Here is an 18,740-nt window from a genome sequence, read left to right as displayed (position 1 = left end):
ATAGTGAAGTTTTGAGTATTTTAAATTACACAATATCTGGAATGTTTTTTTTCATTATGGATATCTAAAATTAAGATAACTATTAACAATTGGATTGTAGATATCTGAAATTGTAGTGGTTCCTAATACTTATATTGCAGATATTCAGACATTCAATAACATAAGAGACTTTATTGAACCCAAACTGGATCGAACTCCTGCCACTTCAAGTCAAGTCAACTATATGTGCAATTCTGCAAAATGTGCCAGACATACACAGCAACTGAAAATAGGTTTCTCTCCAACGGTGCAATATGCAATATGAGAGAGATGCTGTCTTATCTGGATGAATGAGTAGGCATAATGAATATTAAAGAATGTGGTTGTGATGAGCCTGTAGCTTTTAACATAAGACATCTACGTAGCCTACACAAATATAATTACATTTCTATTTTAAATGCCTACAGCTGTATCACAAGTTAATCTGAGAGGATCATATTTTGCCACAGCTGACAGCTGTCTCCACACTGCATTCAGATGGGTGTAAAACCTCATATGTAGCTTATGTTTTAGTTACAGGCTGTATTGAAATATAAACAGATCTCAATACACTTAATCCATGTTGTACTGTTTGTTTGGGGATCTGGTGTGGGTCCCTTCACCTACACCCTGCAGGCCTATTACCTGTCGTTTCTCCGATGAGCGACATGGACCGGCTCTGTTCTTTCGTGGAAACCTACGAACTGATGGACTACACACAGTAAGGCTTAGTGTTCTGGGCAGAGATAGAACATAGTATGTTTATTAATGTGTAAATGCTAATGTTGCTGTTGTTTACCATAAATGTGATCGATTGATGAGCGCTACTGGTGCGCGTGTGATTTATTAATCCATGATTGTGACGGCTGAGTCAAATCTATTTCTGTGAATGTACTCTGATCACGGTGCATTTGTTGATATGTTGTGTTGAATATGTAGCTTGTTCAGGCTGTAAATGCTACTTTTTTTTCTTCTCCCCTGCTGAGGAGTTTTAGTTACTGGTCAGCGAGATAATAATCTCCATCGGTCCATCTGTTCACAGCCGCGAGGCAACGAGAACACCACCCCGCGGTCTGTGTAGACCGGCGGAGCCTTTCACTTTCTTCTTTCACTAACCACACACACAACACACACACGTGCGTGAATAGCTAAACCGCTAGCCCATAGCAAAGTAGCTAGTGTGTTCTTTGGTCTGTAAGACATTAGCCTGAAAGCTAACAGACTTGCTCTAAGCAAACAGCTCTGCACCCAGCACCACTACCGCCCTTTTGAGGCTAAATAGTTTTGTGCAGCTCACAGGAGTAGCCATTTTTGTAGTCTTTGGGCTAGCCTACATTTCGAAACTCCCTCCTCGCTCGCTCTCTCACACTCACACTCACACAGACGTGTCTCCCCACGTGCTGATTTATTTTGCTTTGTTTTGTTGTAGTTGAAAAAGAGTATATTGGTTATAATCGATCAAAGGATTATTGAGTGGCCATTGATAATTTTGAAGTTAATAAACTCCACTATATTTTAAACAGCAGTTGCCTGTGATTATTTTGTGGTAATAACTGCTGGTTGAACACAGGTAGTGCTCAAATTCATGATTCCTTTTGCTCCTTTAGAATATACCAGATAGATTAACCAAGTCCAGATCAGTATTTTTAAAGGGAATACCACAGAAATGACGATGAATGATGTTTCACAGTTTGATTATTGGTCCCTGATATTCCAGGGTGGTGCCCTCGATTGTTTGTCAGTTTGATAAAGTTATTAATAACCATATTCATAACTTTAATATTGATAAAACATCTTTGATAATTTGCCAATGATTGAATCTGTACCCTACGAATTCCCAACACCACTTTGCAACTGGAAATACTCCATACTACTAAAATTATCAGATCAGAAGATACAACAGATATAATGAGGAGCATTTATTTGACATAAGTAATGACTGAACATACTTTACATATTATATGATTTACAATTTTTTTTTAAATATATGCAGTTAATTTCAATTGAGCACATCTTTCGTTTATGTAATATCGCAATGGACATCGTTACTTTAGTTTTCACTTGTTTGATATGTGGCTTCCAGCATACATTGTTGTTTCTTTTTTGACCCTTGGGTTTGTCTTTGGGTCAAATTTGACCATATAATGTGTTTCACAAGTACAACAAAAGATCAGATCTCTATTTTAATTGAACTATTATTTATTTTTAGCCTTTGTGTGTGTGTGTGTGTGTGTGTGTGTGTGTGTGTGTGTGTGTGTGGGGGGAATTTCTTAATTTCTATTGCGGTCGATATCTCTTCTACTCAGTTGGATCTGAAACCATATTGTTGATCACTCATTAATGTGAGGGCTTCAATGAAGTGGTCCATTCTTAGAACAAAATGTTTTTCTAATATCTCAGGGAAATGAGGAAGAAGAGAGATTGGTGTGTAATTTGAAAAGGAGTGCATGTCTGCATTTTTATAGATGGGTATGATCTTTGCTATTTTCATGCTGTTGGGAAATATGCCGGTAAGGAATAATTGGTTACAGATACAGTATATATTAAAGGTTTTGCTATATTCTCTATAATATTTTAACTACTGTCATATCAATATCATCTCAATCAGGAGATTTATTATTTATGAATTTATTTACTACCTCAATTATCTCCTTTTCCTCAATTCTCTTCAGAAAGATGGTTTTGGCATGTTGATGTTATCTTCACCTGAAGGCATTCACAACTATGTTATTCTACATTTTTATTCTTATTCTTCAGTACCACTTATTTTGCACATTTACTCCTTCCACATTTTTCAACATTGAAACTACATTCAAACATAAAAACGTTCAGTTCGATTCAGAATTTATTTCTATTATTTATAATATTCATAACATTCATAATTTACGAAATATTCAACATTTAGTGGGCATTTTTGCACTATTAAAGCGGATGGACTGAATGTTCAAAGTTGACACATTTTCAGCTACTAGCTTTTCATTCATACATTCACAGAGAAACTCCATTTAAACTTTAAAACGTTCCAGATTAACTGAAAATAACGAAACTGATATTGTTAGAAACATGTTAGAAAGGGCACAATATCCCCTACATTTTGATGTAAAGTTATGTATGAAGAGTTAAAACTGTGGATGGTATCGCAAGGTAAACAGGAGTGTGTGACAGATGGTATCAAAGGCTGCACTCAGGTCGAGGAGGATGAGGATGGTGAGGAGTCCAGAATCAGCTGCCATAAAGAGGTCATTGGTGATTTTGATAAGTGCTGTTTCAGTGCGATAGAGTGGGTATAGTATAGTATAGGTGAGAATGTATCTGTTTTTCAAGGATTTTGGAGATGAAGGGTAGATTTTATATAGGACGGAAGTTGTTGAAGTTGTTGGGTCGGCACCACTTGATCCACCTGCTCCTGTAACACCACAGAGATGAAATCAAGATCAGCCACACGTACATACACTTAAGAGCCAATATGAGGTTTAACCAGCTAGTTTAATTATCCCACTGTACTGTAATGTGTCAACAGCATCTGTTAGCATGTCTCTCATCTTCGTTCGCTTATCTGGTGTCGGGTCGCGGGGGGAGCAGCTCCAGCAGGGGACCCCAAACTTCCCTTTCCTGAGCAACATTAACCAGCTCCGACTGGGGGATCCCGAGGCGTTCCCAAGCCAGGTTGGAGATATAATCCCTCCACCTAGTCCTGGGTCTTCCCCGAGGCCTCCTCCCAGCTGGACGTGCCTGGAACACCTCCCTAGGGAGGCGGCCAGGGGGCATCCTTACCAGATGCCCGAACCACCTCAACTGGCTCCTTTTTGGCCTGAGCAGCGTTTCCCCACTCGAGCTCCTCACGGATGAATGAGCTTCTCACCCTATCTCTAAGGGAGACGCCAGCCACCCTCCTGAGGAAACACATTTCGGCCACTTGTACCCTGGATCTCGTTCTTTCGGTCATGACCCAGCCTTCATGACCATAGGTGAGGGTAGGAACGAAAACTGACCGGTAGATCGAGAGCTTTGCCTTTTGGCTCAGCTCTCTTTTCGTCACAACGGTGCGATAAATTGAATGTAATACCGCACCCGCTGCACCGATTCTCCGACCAATCTCCCGCTCCATTGTCCCCTCACTCGCAAACAAAACCCCAAGGTACTTGAACTCCTTCACTTGGGGTAAGGACTCATTCCCTACCTGGAGTAGGCATTCCATCGGTTTCCTGCTGAGAACCATGGCCTCAGATTTAGAGGTGCTGATCCTCATCCCAACCGCTTCACACTCGGCTGCAAACCGATCCAGTGAGAGCTGAAGGTCACAGGCCGATGATGCCATCAGGACCACATCATCTGCAAAGAGCAGCGATGAGATACCCAGCCCACCGAACCGCAACCCCTCCCTACCCCAACTACGCCTTGATATCCTGTCCATAAATATTACAAACAGGATTGGTGACAAAGCGCAGCCGTGGCGGAGGCCAACCCTCACCTGAAACGAGTCGGACTTACTGCCGAGAACCCGGACACAGCTCTCACTTTGGTCGTACAGAGATTGGATGGCCCTGAGTAGAGACCCCCTCACCCCATACTCCCGCAGCACCTCCCACAGTATCTCCCGGGGGACCGGGTCATACCTTTTCCAGATCCACAAAACACATTTAGACCGGTTGGGCATACTCCCAGGCGCCCTCCAGGATCCTCGGTGAGAGTGAAGAGCTGGTCCGTTGTTCCACGACCCAGGACGGAATCCGGCATTGTTCCTCCTCAACCCGAGGTTCGACTATCGGCCGAACCCTCCTTTCCAGCACCTTGGAGTAGACTTTACCAGGGAGGCTGAGAAGTGTGATACCCCTGTAATGGCACACACCCTCTGGTCCCCTTTTTTAAAAGGGGAACCACCACCCCGGTCTGCCACTCCTTTGGCACTGTCCCAGACTTCCACGCAATGTTGAAGAGACGTGTCAACCAGGACAGCCCCCTCCACACCCAGAGCCTTGAGCATTTCTGGACGGATCTCATCAATCCCAGGGGCTTTGTCACTGTGGAGTTGTTTGACTACATCAGTGACTTCCACCTGGGAAATTGACAATGATCCCCCATCATCCTCCAGCTCTGCCTCTAACATAGAGGGCGTATAAGTCGGATTCAGGAGTTCCTCAAAGTGCTCCTTCCACCGCCCTATTACCTCCTCAGTTGAGGTCAACAGTGTCCCATCCTTACTGTACACAGCTTGGATGGTTTCGCTCGCCTCCTCCTGAGGTGGCGAAGAGTTTTCCAGAAGCACCTTGGTGCCGACCGAAAGTCCTTCTCCATGTCTTCTCCAAACTTCTCCCACACCCGCTGCTTTGCCTCTTTCACGGAAGAGGCTGCAGCCCTTCGGGCCCTTCGGTACCCTGCAACTGCCTCCGGAGTCCTCTGGGATAACATATCCCGGAAAGACTCCTTCTTCAGTCGGACGGCTTCCTTGACCACCGGTGTCCACCACGGTGTTCGTGGGTTACCGCCCTTGAGGCACCTAAGACCCTGAGACCACAGCTCCTCACCGCCGCGCTCAGCAATGGAAACTTTGAACATTGTCCACTTGCGGTTCAAATGCGCCCCCAGCCTCCACAGGGATGCACGAAAAGCTTCGCCGGAGGTGTGAGTTGAAAGTCTGTCGGACAGGGGCCTCCTCCAGACGTTCCCAATTTACCCGCACTACCCGTTTGGGCTTACCAGGTCTGTCCAGAGTCTTCCCCCACCCCCTGACCCAACTCACCACCAGATGGTGATCAGTTGACAGCTCCGCTTAAAGTTAAAAAATATGTTTAAGATTCAAGAAAGTATTGTTATTATGTAAACTTCAAATGAAGCCTAGTATCAAAGACTTCACACATTTACAAAGAAACTCAGATGAGATCTGAGAGAAGAAATATCAGAAACTAAGTAATATTAAAGCTGCGAGCAGCAATGGACGGGCCCTCGCGCCTCTGCGCGCGTCGGGGTTACCGGCGGACGCCGCTCCTTGCGACCCTGCATTTGCGCGGCACTCAGACACCACAAATCATCACCAATGAAGAAGGAAATCTCTGCTGAGTTCAATGATACCTCACACAAGGGTCTACGTCAAACTGGTCATTAGTTATAAAAGGGGGCGTGGCTAAAGCTTAGAGAGCGGGTCAAACCATCACCAATTAAAAAGGAACTCTCTGCTGAGTTTAATGACACCTCACACAAGACTCTACCTTAAACGGTTCAAATGTTATGAAAGGGGGCGTGGCCTGGGTAAGTGGGCGTGGTTAAAGTATAAGGGGCGGCTCAGTATCACATGTAGACCATACATTATAAGTTTCATGTAAATCGGATGATGTTTGTCACATAAGGCAGATTTCCTGTTGCCAGCGGGGGGCGCTATGACCAAAATTCAATTTTGGCCTGTAAGTGTCCTCAGGCCTGGACTCTGGACTCAATTTACAAGTTCTTTGTTCATCGCTAAACGCACAAAATGCCTGCCCCACCATGGACACGCCCTATGACGAAAAGTTTTTCTTTTAACAACTTTTCATCTTTAACATCTTAAGATGGCTCAGACCGAGTTTGAAGTTGATCGGATGAAATCTCTAGGAGGAGTTCGTTAAAGTACGACATGTGGAAATTGCACTAATTTCGAGCTTTTAAATCAAAATGGCGGACTACCTGTTGGGTTTAGGGTATGGCTCTAATGAAGTTTTTTGTACATCTTGACATGTTACATATGTGTACCAAGTTTCCTGAGTCTACGCTAAACGCACTGCAGGGGCAACATTTTTTTAACTTTGTAGGGGGCACTAGCGAGCCATTTTTGTGCGCCTAATCCCGAAACCCTTAAAATACGTAAATTTTCACCAGACTTGATGCAAATACACCAAATTTGAGTGAGTTTTTGAATATGATAAACCCCTCAAAAAGCCAATTCATTTGCCGTAATAACAATAATTCCTTCAGTTTCAATAGGGCCTTCGCCGCTGTCGGCGCTCGGGCCCTAATGAGGAATATCCAGCTGTGTAATGGAGGGTACACACACACACACACACACACACACACACACACACACACACACACACACACACACACACACACACACCTTTATATCTTCCAGTTTCAGTATGTAGAAGTTACACTGACTCTTAATCTTTGCACATCCTGCAATATTCCATATAGCCTCTTAGTTTTAAACACTTATATGTATGTGTTTATATCATATTAATGTTTAATATGTTTATGTGTGCACCAACAACCAAGACATATTCCTCCTAAGTTATACTTATTCTGTAATAAACTATATATATATATACTGTGATTCTGATTATATACCGTTCACCGAGTCTTCTCTGATGTTTAGGTAAAGTATTCTTCACATATATTTTACATCTACCTTTGATTGTGTGTGCTACATTTAACCCAACGTAGTATTGAAATTATTCTACAGTTTATGGTTTGAACATAACCTACACATTAGCTTTCTGAAAATAAATTTATTTAAGTCCACATTAGCAGCAGCCTGGCTTAAGACGGAAGACGGAACATAAAAACCTATCTCTCGTATAGCACATGGTAGCATATATAGCATGTTAGCACACACGTGGAGGCAAATCATTCAACAGTTTAAGTATATGCAAGAACTGACCAAGGAAAAAAAATATCATTATTGTTTAAAATATAAAAAAATCGCATACTTTGGATGAGAATGGAAAAGCCATGTTGTCGACGCATACAAAAAAACGTCATATCCGTTGCTTAGTGTATGACACAATATCTGACACATACTTTAGTACTTCGTAACCGTTGCATGGTGGGGACAGACTATACGGAGAAAACTAAAGAAGTCTATTCCACCTGGAACATCTCACACAACTAAATCTGTCGACCACCTTTATGGCTTTTTTGACGTTTTAAAGCTTTTTTCCCCAAGTTGTTTGTCTCTTTATTCTGATATCTTTGTCGATTTTATTTTAATTGTTTTATTATTATTTAAATTTCTTTTACGTTTGTGTTGTTTATTATCAAGTTTTTGAAGCTTTTTTCTGACTTTTTTGTCACTTTTTTTCAAAATGTATCACCTTTTCTGATGTCTCTGTTGATTTCTTTCGAAGTTTTTCGGGGGTTTTCCCCACTTTTTTATTTTATAACCATTTTTGTCACTTTTTTCAACCTTTTATCAATTTTGTTTTCAAGTGCTATAAAATCTAATAAAATTCCCAAACTAATTGAAAGTATTGAGCTGATAATTTAATTGTTTTTTTTGGACAATTTGTTGAAAGAAAACCAAAATTGTTGATATAGAGACTTTTTGAAAATTGGTCAAATTTGGCCCGAGGAAACCAGGAAAGGGTTAATTACATTACAATTACAGAAAAGTTTTTAAAACAACTTTAGCAACATACCTGTCCTCCTCCTGAGGTTCCTGGTGATCACTGAGACTTGTCCTCAGGTCATGTTGGTCCACAATCTCTAAAGGACAAGACAGAAACGGTCCACTGTCCATCAGACGTCTGCATTGCTTTAGAAATATTCCTGTAATGAAGAGGAACCAACATTAACAACAAGGAACTTTGTAGGAATTTACCACACACACACACACACACACACACACACACACACACACACACACACACACACACACACACACACACACACACACAAACACACACACACACACACACAGACAGAGACACACACACACGGACACACACTCAGACACACACAGAGACAGAGAAACACACACACACACACCAAAGCACACAGTGTTTTTTTGCTCATCTTTTCAATTTACAGTTTTTTCCAACTGCTTACACACGTTTTCAAAACTATGTCTCCTTTTTTCAAAACTCTACACACAATTCCCAAAACTGCACACACAAAATGCTAAATGCCTCACATCTCCTTCAAAATGAAACACTGCATTCAAAATACCATAAACACATCTCAAAATGAAGCATTTGAATCAAATGGCAAACACTTTTTTCATAATAGTAACTTTTTGGATATACCATGTACACACTGTTGTTCTAAATCTAAAGCTCTTTGGTCTTTCATAGGTTTATATCTACATTTACAATGTTCTAGAGAGAAAGTAGTCTGCTGAAAGTGGTTGAAAAGTGCACCTGTAAAAAACAATCTAATGTTACAGTAAAACAGAAAATATGTATTGGGCAAAACATTACGTCTGTAAGAGTAGCCCAGTGTTGTTTACAGTAGCATGAAACAAGAAAACAAAAGTATAAACATATGTAAACCAAAGGTATCATTTTTAGAATAAAGAATATGTGTATGTGTGTGTGTGTGTGTATGTGTGTGTGTGTGTGTGTGTGTTTGTGTTTGTGTGTGTGCGTGTGCGTGTGTGTGTTGTGAGTGTTTGTGCGTGCTTGTGTGTGGGCGGGGGGGGGACAGAATTGTGTGCACTTTGTGCAAAACAAAGTCTGTTTGATTTGTAATGCTGAAATAGTCATTAGATAGCTGCATGCAGTATGGACGCCACCTTAAAGCTACTCAAGATGGGCTTCTCTCCCTGATCTCATCAGAGATGGCTCTCCTTCTTACTCTTCTTCCCTCCTCCTCCTCCTCCTCCTCCTCCTCCTCCCTCCTCCTCCTCCTCCTCGTTGTTATCCCCTGTCTCTCCCTCCTCCTCCCCTTGCTCTCTGTCTATTGTTGGCATCCATTGTTCAAAACAGGTAATCTGACCTTTGACCTCTGTATAGGCCTATACTAAAGCAATGATTGGTTAGTGTTCAGTTATGACATAATGTGTTTGTAAATGTGAGAAGTGTGTGTGTGTGCCCTGGTAAATAAGTGTAGCATTTTGATTGGTTGTGTTTAGAAATGGATAGCAAGTCACTTCTTGTTAGATTTTTGTGTCTTAGGTAGAGAATTGTGTTTAATGTTTTGAAAAAAGTGTTTAATGTAATTGAAAACTGAGTGAAAGGCTGAGAAATAGTTTATGGTTTTGGAGATTTGCTGTGTAGTTTTGCACTTTGAGTGAGAGGTTTCAAAAATCGTGTGACATGAAAAGATTTTGTGTGTAAGCAGTTGGAAAAAACAGACGCACACACACACACACACACAGACACACACATACACACAGACACACACAGACGCACACACACAGACACACACACATACAGACACACACATACACACACACACATACAGACACACACATACACATCCACACACACACATACACACACAGACAAACACACCCACACACACACACACACACACACAGACACACAGATGTGCACACACACACACAGACACACACAGACACACACAGACACACCCACACACACACAGACAGACACACACACACACACACAGACACACACACACACACACACACACACAGACACACACACACACGCACACACACACAGACACACACAGACACACACACACACACACACACACACACACACACACACACACATACACAGACACACACAGACACACACATTAAAACAGGAAGGACACCTGGGAAAAGAAAATAGCCGACGCTGTAAATCACAACTCTTATGAATATCACTTCCCTTTCAGCCTGGACTACGCTCGGACCCTGACCACACCGGTTATCCCCGGCAGTGGGAACCCATCGTGAGAGAAAATTAAAAATATGAAAACAAACTTAATAACCTTGACGTCATTTTCAAAACTCCAGACACAAAACTCAAAACGGTCATCACTTGTAACACAGGCTGTCCAATGTTCAAAACATTACTTCATTCATTCATATCTTTCAAGAAATCTTGCACTCGCACAATCACTGGTTCAAAAGACTAATTAATGGTGAACTACCATTGAAACGTTACTTTAGATCAGCCACACACAAGCTACCCATAGTTTCACTGGGTCATCGTTAGTACAATCATTAAATATTGTAGTACAACATAGGTGATACATGTTTCATTATGGTACTACATGTAAATATATCCCTGTAGAAGTATTGCAGTAGTAGAGAGAATGCTACAGACCAATTTGGTACGAGTATATATATATATATATATATATATATATATATTTACTGTATTTAACCTTTATTTACAGTATCATACCTAGAAGCTTCCCAGTACAACCCCAGTCTGATCTACTGGCCACTAAGCAGTATATATATACAGTACTTTATACATAAAATATATATCTCAATCATCAGTAACGAGTTGGCAGAATTGGACAAGCGATTCCAAGGGCCTGAATCCATACAGTGCAGTACTGTCAATACTGTAAATAGTCTCAAAGGTGGTACATGAGACCAGAGAAACAGTGTCTGATAAACAGTAGTACATTACAGTAGTAGTACATGGGACCATAGTAACAGTGTCTGATAAACAGTAGTACATTACAGTAAAGGTAGTACATGGGACCATAGTAACAGTGTCTGATAAACAGTAGTACATTACAGTAGTAGTACATGGGACCATAGTAACAGTGTCTGATAAACAGTAGTACATTACAGTAGTAGTACATGGGACCATAGAAACAGTGTCTGATAAACAGTAGTACATTGCGCAGTAGTACATGGGACCATAGTAACAGTGTCTGATAAACAGTAGTACATTACAGTAGTAGTACATGGGACCATAGTAACAGTTTCTGATAAACAGTAGTACATTACAGTAGTAGTACATGGGACCATAGTAACAGTGTCTGATAAACAGTAGTACATTACAGTAGTAGTACATGGGACCATAGAAACAGTGTCTGATAAACAGTAGTACATTACAGTAAAGGTAGTACATGGGACCATAGTAACAGTGTCTGATAAACAGTAGTACATTACAGTAGTAGTACATGGGACCATAGAAACAGTGTCTGATAAACAGTAGTACATTACAGTAGTAGTACATGGGACCATAGTAACAGTGTTTGATAAACAGTAGTACATTACAGTAGTAGTACATGGGACCATAGTAACAGTGTCTGATAAACAGTAGTACATTACAGTAAAGGTAGTACATGGGACCATAGAAACAGTGTCTGATAAACAGTAGTACATTACAGTAGTAGTACATGGGATCATAGTAACAGTGTCTGATAAACAGTAGTACATTACAGAAGTAGTACATGGGACCATAGTAACAGTGTCTGATAAACAGTAGTACATTACAGTAGTAGTACATGGGACCATAGTAACAGTGTCTGATAAACAGTAGTACATTACAGTAGTAGTACATGGGACCATAGTAACAGTGTCTGATAAACAGTAGTACATTACAGTAGTAGTACATGGGACCATAGAAACAGTGTCTGATAAACAGTAGTACATTACAGTAAAGGTAGTACATGGGACCATAGTAACAGTGTCTGATAAACAGTAGTACATTACAGTAAAGGTAGTACATGGGACCATAGAAACAGTGTCTGATAAACAGTATTAATTACAGTAGTAGTACATGGGACCATAGGTAACAGTGTCTGATAAACAGTAGTACATTACAGTAGTAGTACATGGGACCATAGTAACAGTGTCTGATAAACAGTAGTAAATTACAGTAGTAGTACATGGGACCATAGTAACAGTGTCTGATAAACAGTAGTACATTACAGTAAGTAGTACATGGGACCATATAACAGTGTCTGATAAACAGTAGTACATTACAGTAAAGGTAGTACATGGGACCATAGAAACAGTGTTCTGATAAACAGTAGTACATTACAGTAGTAGTACATGGGACCATAGTAACAGTGTCTGATAAACAGTAGTACATTACAGTAGTAGTACATGGGACCAAGTAACAGTGTCTGATAAACAGTAGTACATTACAGTAGTAGTACATGGGACATAGTAACAGTGTCTGATAAACAGTATAAAAGTAATATTACAGTATTAATAAAAAACAAGTGTCTGATAAACAGTAGTACATTACAGTAGTAGTACATGGGACCATAGTAACAGTGTCTGATAAACAGTAGTACATTACAGTAGTAGTACATGGGACCATAGTAACAGTGTCTGATAAACAGTAGTACATTACAGTAAAGGTAGTACATGGGACCATAGTAACAGTGTCTGATAAACAGTAGTATATTACAGTAAAGGTAGTACATGGGACCATAGTAACAGTGTCTGATAAACAGTAGTACATTACAGTAAAGGTCGTACATGGGACCATAGTAACAGTGTCTGATAAACAGTAGTACATTACAGTAAAGGTAGTACATGGGACCATAGTAACAGTGTCTGATAAACAGTAGTATATTACAGTAAAGGTAGTACATGGGACCATAGAAACAGTCTGTGATAAACAGTAGTATATTACAGTAAAGGTCGTACATGGGACCATAGAAACAGTGTCTGATAAACAGTAGTACATTACAGTAAAGGTAGTACATGGGACCATAGTAACAGTGTCTGATAAACAGTAGTACATTACAGTGAGGAAGAATGATGAAATATTACATCCACAGATACTGTATTCTAATTGGTTCATGCTCTACTACTAATTGGTGACAATGAATCTCGTTATGTTGAAACTTTCATGATCTAAACATGGACTATTGTTTGTCTGTTTCCATACAACCATATATTAAGAGTAATGCAACAGTTACTTATCATTTTGAGTAGTTGTATCAGTAGTGGAGATAGCGTGGGTGCGTCCGCCCCCACGGCCCCGTGCCAATTAGGGGCCCCTCAAACGGCGCCGATCTTGCGTCACTTGACGAGAACGGGGCCCTCGCCAAGTGACACATGCAGATTATTATCTGAAAGAAGCTAATTACTGCATATGATCTCACGTTGTGATGATCCAGCTCTTCTTATCAAACATATATATAATAGAGCCATGTCAGTTATATAGCGTGGCACTGATTGAGAGCTCTTGGCCTGTTCAGCACCATCGCTGTCCATCAGCTGTTGCTGTCCATGGTGCTGAAACATTCTTACTTGACCAGTTTTCTTTGTTCGTCCACACAAACTTGTCAAAACATGTGTCTTTTCTTTGTGTTATATTTGACATAGAGGCTTACTAGCTCAACAAGGGACACATTATAATTATGCATTCATCACATATTTTACCGTTTTTATCCTATTTTTATATGACTTGGTAGCAGAGGGCCCCGTGATGAAGCTCCGCCCCCACTGTACTGAGAGTCTAGCTCCGCCCCCAAGTTGTATGAATGGATAGTTAGATGATTGTAATGAAATGAATAGACAATCATCTGAAATGTAATGTGTGAATTACCTTTTGAATTAGTCGTACTATGATGTTAAGTTGTGTCATATTGAACAGCTGATCTTTGTTAAATGAACATATCATCTCAGGTTTATGTGTATTGTATCCAAGCAATTGAAAAAGTGTTAGAGATTTGAAAAAAAAGGGCCAGAATTTTTCTAAGCAGACACTCTGGGGGCCGGACTTTCAAATAAAAAAAATAAAATGTATTTATACCTAATACGCCTTCTTGTTTGAAATTTTCACTTTCTTACTGAATTAATGCTATTTTTTTTTACATGTATTAGTGTGAGCAAACTCCTAAAAAACATGGAAACTCCATAATGATAACTGGCTCTTTAACTAGAAAAAGATCGTAGACTAGGTGGCAGTTCACTGAGGAGTGATGGTTAAAGTCTGGGATTATGGAAACATTGTTGTAGTATGCAGCGTCCTGATTGGTGGAAAATGCTTGCAGAAAGAAAGGCTGTTGTCAGGTAAACATGTCACTGTCAAAGAGGCTGAAGCGAAAAGTTGACGTGGAAAAGCCAAAAGCCCAGCTTTAAAGATGAATGGACTGATAAGCAGGCTATGCACTCGTCATGTATGCCTCATTTGCAATGAAAGATGCTTTTGCAAAATAATACAACCATCATCATCATCATCATCACTCGAACATAACGATCGCGTCATTCACGTGCATATTTAGTAACCACATATATCTGTTTTGGTGTCCATAGATTTACCGCTCCAGCGGAGAGTTTGGTTTGTTCAGCCATTAGTGGTTTATAAGAATTTGTCCAAAACTAAGATAAACAGTTAGACTAGCCTACAAACCGACAGCTTTTGTTTCAGCTTGCTTGTAAATATTCGCTATTAGCTAGAGTAGAGCTGTGTTTGCGTAAAACAGCGCGGTGGACAAGAGTGGACTGAGCAGACAGAGCAGATTAATATATATCGCTTTCTACATGTTTATGCCGGTCTACACAGGTGAGTGCATTGATAAGTATTGGCTTTCTACTCACGAAGATTTAATTGTAGCCTATTTGCAGAAAAGAGACTATCGTGAGTTCATCTGCCCCAGCGGCCGTTGGTAACTCTCTCTGTATCGTTCCCAGTCAGGTGCTGCGTGTTTTAACGCACACACATCTCGGCTCAGCGGTGTGTGTGGAGCTCGGGCATCGATGTATAGTAGGTAATGCAAATACAGGGGGCTGGGTTTTTGCTCTAAATGCTTGAAATGATAAATAACACAACGCATTTTTTCCTCTTTACATTTTTTGAGCCAAAAAATTATTCTGCGAGCCAGACTAAAAGCTTGGCGGGCCGGATGTGGCCCGCGGGCCGCCAGTTGACGATCCCTGGTAGAGTTTTGAAAAATGACGTCAAGGTTCTGAAATTAGTGCCAAAGTGATTGTAAAAAACTGTAAAAAAACACACACACACACACACACAAACACACGCACGTACACACTCAAACACACACGCGCGCACACACACACACACACACACACACACACACACACACACACACACACACACACACACACACACACACACACACACAAATATAGATAAAAAGAAAAACGTCGAAAAAAACGAGCGACAAAAAGTTTGCAAACGCCCCCCCCCCCACACCGTAAAATGAAAAAAAAACAACTGACAGAAACGATCATTAAACCAAAAACTAATGCTGCTATTCTTCTGTGTGTGTGTCTTTAAGAGGAGGAATGTGAGCCTCTTTCGCCACGTGGTTCCATGGTGTAATGGTTAGCACTCTGGACTCTGAATCCAGCGATCCGAGTTCAAATCTCGGTGGAACCTGAATGTTACTTTTCTTCAGGCACACAAACACACACGTACGCACAGAGACACACACACACACAGAGACAGCAGTTCTTCACATCTGAAGTGAAAGAGTGAACCTGTGTCAGCATAATTACATTCACGTACTGTAAAACTTTTCTTATTGAGGGCCATCTCTTAACCTTACCACCAGGTTTTGTTTTCTTATTTTCCTTTGGCCAAAGGAAATCAGCATCACCAAACCCACCAGACTCCATGTAAATAATCAGGACTTTTAGCGTGTATAGAGCCAGCATATCTCCACCAGACTCCATGTAAATAATCAGGACTTTTAGCATGTATAGAGCCAGCATATCTCCACCAGACTCCATGTAAATAATCAGGACTTTTAGCGTGTATAGAGCCAGCATATTTCCACCAGACTCCATGTAAATAATCAGGACTTTTAGTGTGTATAGAGCCAGCATATTTCCACATGTAAATGGGTGAATTAAGGGTTTATTTCAACCAAACCAGAGTGGTGATTGTTGGAACAGTGGAAAGATGAAGCAAGACGGCTTTTGGTAGTTTTATTTAGTTTCTGTCCACTTTGAATGAAGTCTGTTTTACGATGATAAAAGTCCTGATTATTTACATGGAGTTTGGTGGGTTTGGCGATCATTTGATCATTTCTCTGTCCAGAACTCAAACCCTTGTTTGGTTCATGCAGAAAGAGAAAAGTGAAATAAGTGGCTGTAACAAAGTGCTGGACTCACCTGACTCAAGGTGTAGGGTGTAATGCTGAAAGTAGTCCACTAGATGGAGCTGTGGCTGTGTGTCACAAGTCTAACTAGAGGTTATATATTCTTAATAACTTTCTATAAACATGTTGGACCAACGTCATTACATTGTACTATTTTTAAAAAAATAAAATAAACTTCTGCTCATTCATTGTTTGTTAATTTAATATATGATTTTTACTGTCTAAAAATTTTAAAGATGTCATAAAACAGGATATTTCTACATAATATATGAACAGATTTTTCGGCATTCTGTTATCAATAGCTTGAATATAAATACACATAAAAATACACGTCGCTTTTTCAATGTTTTTTTGCCGTTAGACCCAGCAGCAGTGGGTCAGCAGACCGCTAACGTTAGACCCAGACCGCTAACGTTAGACCCAGACCGCTAACGTTAGACCCAGCCCGTGACTTGCCGGAAGTCGGCTTATTATCGGAGGTTTACACGTTACCATGGCAGTGGTACATATAAAAATGGCTGCTGCTATGTTGATTTGAATGGAAATGGCTTTTCTATCTATTTTATTTCTATGTTTCAACACGTCTCACGTTAACACCTGAGAGCAGCTTTCACACCTTTATGTCCCTTTTCCTACGCTGTTGTTGCTTTCTTCAGCTTTTTTGGTCCCAGTGTGACCCTTTGTCCGTTCACGGAGGTTGTGTTGTGATGTCAGAGGTATTAGATTCGGTCTTTGTTGTCGGACGGGATCCTCTGGAGCGTGAGAAGTTCTCCTCTTTGTTTTACCTTCATTCAACACACAGAGACAGAGCTTCAGTGGGAAAGCAGCGGAGCATCTGATTGGTCCGTCCTCTGGTCACTGTGACCTCGGTGAGGACCAATCAGCAGCCAGCCCAGAAACTCAGAGCTGACATCACTGCAGTCAGTGACGAGAGGGAAAAAACCCATAAAAATAGTGAGAAAAGGGGACAAAAATACAGACATTTTTTTATCAAACCCAGCAAAATGACCCCCCAGCACTGAGGCTACGAGCCAGTAATCTGCCGGGCCGGTCCTGGTGGGGCCAGGACTCTGCCGGGCCGGTCCTGTGGGGGCCAGTACTCTGCCGGGCCTGTCCTGGGGGGGCCAGGACTCTGCCGGGCCGGTCCTGTGGAAACAAAGTAGCAGATTTATTGCAGAGCATCTGAGGACACACGTGGCGGCCGGCCCAGAGTTCCTAGAACCTCTGAAAGACTTCTGTGTGTGTGAACTGGATTCTAGGAAAAGTCTGATGTTCTGTTTCTTCTTCATGACCCAACCAGCTGTGAACGAGACTCCTGACTGGGCTTGGTACCGGTACCGATACCAAGATCTAACTTTAGTGTCTGTTCACACAGAAACATTTTCTTGCATCATCTGCTCCAACAATATACAGATAAACTCAGGGCCCGGCAGAGTACTGGCACCCCCAGGACCAGCCCAGCAGACTACTGGCACCCACAGGACCGTCCCGGCAGATAACTGGCACCCACAGGACCGGCCCGGCAGATAACTGGCACCCACAGGTCCGGCCCGGCAAACTACTGGCACCCACAGGACCAGCCCGGCAGACTACTGGCACTCACAGACTACTGGCACCCACAGATAGATAGATAGATAGATAGATAGATAGATAGATAGATAGATAGATAGATAGATAGATAGATAGATAGATAGATAGATTTTTATTGATCCCAAAAAGTGGGAAATAACGGTGTTGCAGCAGCAAAATATCAGGCACACATACACACACACATACATTAAATAATATGAAACAATATCTTTGTCTACAGCAGACCGGTCCACCGCAGACCGGCCTGCTGTGGACCGGTCTGCTGTGGACTGGTCTGCTGTGGACCGGCCTGCTGTGGACCGGTCTGCTGGAGAGAGCCGGCCTTCACCTCGGCTCAGCGTTTACTCTGGCAGAGTGGCAGCGGAGGAGGTCCGGCTGGTTTCCATTGGGACGGGTCCAAACGTTCCCCTTTATTAAAACATGTGGTGTGTGAAGACGCC

The 18,740-nt window shown here is 41.5% G+C and overlaps 1 non-coding gene across 1 annotated transcript; it reads left to right on the top strand.

The window, feature by feature from the left end:
- Positions 1 to 15,914: 15,914 nt before the first annotated feature.
- Positions 15,915 to 15,986, top strand: trnaq-cug. The gene has a single exon. It is a non-coding gene; the product is annotated as a tRNA-Gln (tRNA).
- The last annotated feature ends 2,754 nt before the right edge of the window (positions 15,987 to 18,740 follow it).

Source organism: Perca fluviatilis, chromosome 3, assembly GCF_010015445.1.
Source record: "Perca fluviatilis chromosome 3, GENO_Pfluv_1.0, whole genome shotgun sequence".
Classification (NCBI taxonomy): Eukaryota; Metazoa; Chordata; class Actinopteri; order Perciformes; family Percidae; genus Perca; species Perca fluviatilis.
This window is presented reverse-complemented; position numbering and strand designations above follow the sequence as displayed.